Source organism: Arachis ipaensis, chromosome B05 (genome assembly GCF_000816755.2).
Source record: "Arachis ipaensis cultivar K30076 chromosome B05, Araip1.1, whole genome shotgun sequence".
Taxonomy (NCBI): Eukaryota; Viridiplantae; Streptophyta; class Magnoliopsida; order Fabales; family Fabaceae; genus Arachis; species Arachis ipaensis.
Window position 1 is genome coordinate 2,451,568 of NC_029789.2, and position 5,883 is coordinate 2,457,450.

Here is a 5,883-nt window from a genome sequence, read left to right on the forward strand (position 1 = left end):
TAACTATTTGATGAAAATTTTCTATATGTATTATAATTTGTACATATATTTACAAGAAGCATGGCAGCTTAGTGGCTGTTCAAGCATGCCTCATTCCTTGAGGAAAGGGTTCGAACCCATTGCATACGCATGAAGGATCGAACGATGGAATTGCAGAACGCTGGAGCGTCGTAGGGGTCCGGTTCACTGATTTTTCGTTCGAACCAACCAATGTGGTCCAATTTTAATAACTATATTCACCAATGTTCTCAGAACTTGACCAGATAGATCAGTCGATTCGATTCGACTAATCGAAAATCGGTACGCTATCCGACTCGGTTTATATATAAAACATGTTTAGAAAAAATAGTAAAAATATTGGTATATAAACATTCCAAATAATTTCGATAGTGCTGACCAGTAGATCAAAGCATAACAATGGAGCTGAGGCCCCAAGGTGCACACGTGATGTTGCCAATGGTGTAGAACTTGGTAATGGAGGAACAAGAGGGAGATAGCGGAGGAGCTGGAACACTGGAGTTAATATGACATGCGAGATATTATGTATTTTGTTAGTTAATGTTTTACATCATTAATTATTTAAGACAATGGCTAAAAGGAGTGGAAACTTTATTTTTAATCTTTAAAAAACTAATTTAATTGGTAAACTTTTTTAAGATGATTTTGAAGAATAGTTCATCTTTCAAAAACAAATTTAACCATCAATATTTTTGAAAATGTGATACTCATATTAAAAAATAAAAATACACTTTATTAACTTAATTTTAGAGTGCCTTTTGTAACTATACACACTTTATATTCTGCATTATCGATGTATTTTTCAACCACTAAGAAAGAAGTTGCTAAATAAATCTTCTTCGGACAAGTTATATACTACAACACTACCAGCAAATGGCGGCAGTTCTGGAGCAATATTGCAGCGGTTTCCCACCGCCGCTAAACATATTGCAGCGGTTAAATAACCGCTGAAAGATAGGCTGCGGGTAAATGGTTAGCGGCGGTTTAAGCTAACCGCTGGAATAACCGCAACGTAATAAGAAATGGTTTTGCGACGGTTTTTACCCGCTACCATAGGGGGTTCGCAAAATGTATGTCAATTTTGCAGCGGTTGCAAATCGCCGCTAAATAGCAGGAAAATGAAAACAATGGCCATTTTACGGCGGTTAGAAACTGCCCCCAAATTTCGGATTCCCATTAAAGTTTTAGCTTTTTTTATTATTTGCCTCTTTTATAGTTATCTGTTTATTCAACTTTAATTTATTAGTTACCGATTAATTTAAAGAACTTCCAACCAAATAAAACAACTAAATAACATAACAAACCAAATAATATATATGCAAATATAACATATATAATGAGATTGTCATAAGTGCATCATTCAATATAAAGTAAAATTCAATAATTTCAAGCAAATAAACATAAAGCACTAAAACAACTTAAATTCAAAAGTATCTAATAATAATGATTGAAAGTCATTATTTTTGTTGCAGGTCATGATTGCCAGATGAAGATGGCCTTGCGCGCGATGAGGTTGATGTACTACCCAAATAATCCAGCTCTGCAGTAACATCAGCTGGCAAATTGTCTCCTTGCTGTCAGATTAGATATCCCAAAAGCTTCTCCATTGTCTGTCTCTTCGCCTTCTCTTCTGCTACCTCAGCCTTTAATTCTGCAATCGTTCTCTAATACTTTTCAGTCAGCATACCAGAACTCAACGATTGTGCAACAGTGTTACCAAAAACTTGGGTGGGACATAGTCTAGCACCTAAGGCATGAACTCGTCCTGGGTGCTCCTTTCCAAGAACTTGTGCTAGCAAATCATTTTGTGAAAGGTGCTTAGAGGATTCATCTTGGCTCTCAATATTCGCAATTGCTTCCTACATATATACAAAAAATTGGGTTATGATGATTTAAAATTAGCATCATATATACAATAAGAGAAGTTTAAAATTTTCAAACATTACTTACACCAACAACACGCGCATCGGCATGGATATAGGAGCCATTTTTTTTCTTATGAGTGATGATAAACAACTCTCCTCTATCAACGGGACTTCCTCATACTTTCTCCTATAACATTGATATCCACACAATTATATAAATAACAACACCATATTCAGGAAGATTAAGAAAAATCTCAAAGCCAATAATTATTTATTACCACTTCGTCTTTTTTCTTGCCAATATTTTGGAGCTCCCAGTATGTGTGTAAAATTGCTTACTCCGATTTAAAGCATTTTGTTTACACTTTTTCTATGAACAAATAATATAACAAATACAAATGAGAATGGGATGTTGAATATAAAACGTAAGGAGTTTATTATGTATACAAATGTATGTTTTCATGGAAATAATAAAAAATACCAAGGGTTACCTTTGTTACTTCCTTTTGGCGATATTCAAGGAACCATTTCCAGTGATTTTCTTCTATTCTTGATGGGCGATGCTTAACATTTTTCTCAAAAGTCCTTGTTGATTCGTGAAACTTATGATACAAGTTGTGTCTTGTATCCATCCAGTTCTTTCCTATCCTTTTCATAAGATCCCGTTTTATCTTTCCTCCGGCATCATTCTCATAGTGAAAGACCCGCTGCAATTGTTAGATATTGTCATTAACCAAACCCAATCAACAAGAATAAGTCTGGTAATGTGAAGAATATCTATAACCAAAACAGACTACTTCAATGTGAAAAAGGATAACACTCACATCTAGGTCAACAAGTCACTGTTACGTATAAGATAGAGATGCTGACATAAACATGTGAAAAACGAAATATGGAAATGTAACCAACAATATAATTTACCCATGCAAACGTTCTTACAAAAAAAATTGAATACTAAATTTGCTTAAGATGTTGAAACTAAAAGATGTACCTTAACCATGTCATATGCATGTTCCTTCTTAGATCTGTTTACGTGCTTCCAACTGTCTTCACATATGGGAAAATAGGAGGACGAAAATGGAGGAGCTCTATCACGTGGTTGCTCACGTGATATCTGAGCTTCTCTAGTCATGGATCCAACCTTTAAGGCAATATGAAATCATTTAGAATTATATTGAACAAAAAGAATTATTTCAGAATATTAATTGAATTCATATACTAGTAAGTTTCCACGAAAAAGTTACAAAACTGTTCAATGATATAATTGAAGGCTACATAATTTTCACATAAGCTTTACGTAAAGAAATGTTAATGAGGAACACTTACCGTAGTCTATTCAATTTCGGCATTAGTTCTATTATCTTTTGGGGTTTCCGTATAATATTGTATCGTGGTTTCCTAAGTATTCTTACAAACCTTAACAAAAAATAATATTACTAGACAAATATGAAGATTAACAACAATTTAAAAAATCATTAAATTAATGATTAATATTGCTCGTTGTGTTGATTTGCGACTGTTGTCTGGATTGAAAAATCACGACTGCCATATTCTGATGGAACAATTACTTCCAAACTTAGATTACTTCAATTAAGATTTGAGAATAAAAATAAAGATAAGAAAGCTTAAATAATAAGTCATGATATTGATGAAATAGAAAAAAGCATAATAAAATAAATGAAGTGAAAATGGGTAAGAACTAAGAACTCATCATATAAGAAGAAAGATGACACGAGGGAGAGGAGGGACTTTCAGCAACGTTTTTTTTTTGGACAATGACTTTCAGCAACGTTGGAAGAGAAGAAAGTATATGGAAAGTGTGTGTTTCATGCTGTGTTGTTAGAGAGGAAAAAATTAAAATAGAGAAAGAATAGTAATCGGCTTGGGCCACTATCTTTTTTTATTTCTTTTTTTACGGGCCTTACATTTTTCTTTGTACGGTTAATTTTGAAGTGTGGTTAATGAGAACGGTAATTTTTTTATACACAATATCTACTATTTATATTTAGTTATTTATTTTTATTAAAATACAACAATAACAACTTATCGCATTAGGTGGAGTTGATTATATGAATCAAATAATGTAATTGCATTTTATTATGTATCATGTTTACAGTAAAATTATTAACACATAAATCTCTTTTAATCATCTTATCATGTATGATTTTTTTAAGTCTTTTTTTACTATTTATCACATGTCCATCTTTTATCCCATCTACCTTTTTAACTGACTGTTCTATTAATTTTCTTTTTATTTGTTCAAGCCACTTGAGACGAGATTCTATCATATTTTCTACAATAGATACTTATCGATCTCAACATCCTCATTTCTATCACACTTTATTTTTGTTTATGTTCATCTTTTGTTGTCTAACACTTTATTCCATATAACATAACTAGTCTAATGACTATATGATAAAATTTTTCTTTAAGTTTTAAAGTATTTTTTGTTGCATATAAAATCAAACGCACTCTGTCACTCTAATCAACCTGTTTATATCCGATGTTTTACATCTTCCTCAGTTTTTCTATTATCCTATATGATATACCCAACAATAAATGAATGAGGGAATGCTCCCATAAAGACGCGTAAAACGTCTTTTTGTAAAGACATTTACGTGTCGCAGACGTATTAGACGTATTAATGAACCGGTTATTTTTTAATTTCTTAACAAATTAGAATAAAACCGATTTTTTTATAATAATAATAAATCTATTTTTTTAGAAATTTAATTGTATTTTTAAATTTTTAAAAATTTAAATATCTACAAAACAAAAAATTAGGAATATATTTGTTTTTTTATCGAAAAATTTAAAGATATTCGGTTTAAATAGTATAATTCGATAGGATCAAATCGAGTCTAATAATTATAATGCAGACAATTAAATTTATTATTGTTGCTATAATAAATCAATTTTATTCTAATTTATTAAAAAATAAATTATTAACCAATTTAATAAACTTTTATTTATATATATTGAAAAGATTGTGACAGGAGTGGCAGAGTGGGGTGGATGATCAATATTTTAGATTGATCTCATATCACATTCTCATGCTGCTTTATTTGAGTCCTACCATAATGTCCCCCTTCTAAAAGTTGTAATAACCACTACATTATTTTCATACATAATAGAACAATATCATGGGACCCAAACATAAACCGATACCGAATAGTCAAAATCAAGGACCTAACGGGTGTCAATATGTCATTACCTTATTGGAATGTCCATAAATATTTCAATCAATTTTCAAATATACATGGGATATCGGATGGACCCAATTTTCTCAATTGATAAACAATTGACATTGGTGGCTTCAAATTATAAACCCTATCTTGCACAAAAACAGTTTGGATAGAGCCTTCAACTTAATGAACTCTTTGGGAAGTACAAAGCAAATTCCAACTCTTGGGATGTTGACATTTTATTGAAACGAAAACAGCCCATCCATAAGGTAACGTTTGGTAGAGAGACAGAGACGGAAAGACTGAGACTGAGAGACAGAGACTAAGAGACACGGATTGAAATAAATCTCAGTATTCTGTTTGGTGCAAAATAGGAGACAGAATTGAAACTAGAATGAAACTCTAATTTAATTTGCACAAAGGGTAAAATTGGAATTAATTAATTAAAATGAAAGTATTTTAGGTATAAAATGTTATTAAAGTTTCAGTCTTTATCTCTAAAAATTTCAGTCCCCTGTGTCCCTACTTTTTGGAGATACTGAAATACTGAAATTTTAGAGGCAGAGACAGAAATTTTAGTACCAGTCTCTAAACAAACAAACACGATACTGAGTTTCAGTCTCTCAGTCTCTGTCTCAGTATCTCAAAACAAACGCTACCTAAGAGTTGTTTAAATTCAAACTAATTCAAATAAAACTGCTCATCCAAATTAATTCTAACAAAAAACTAATCAAAATCACACTATAACTTAAATTAGATCGAATTTTATTTTTGACAAACCGTATGAATTAGATCATATTTTATTCAAATCAAAT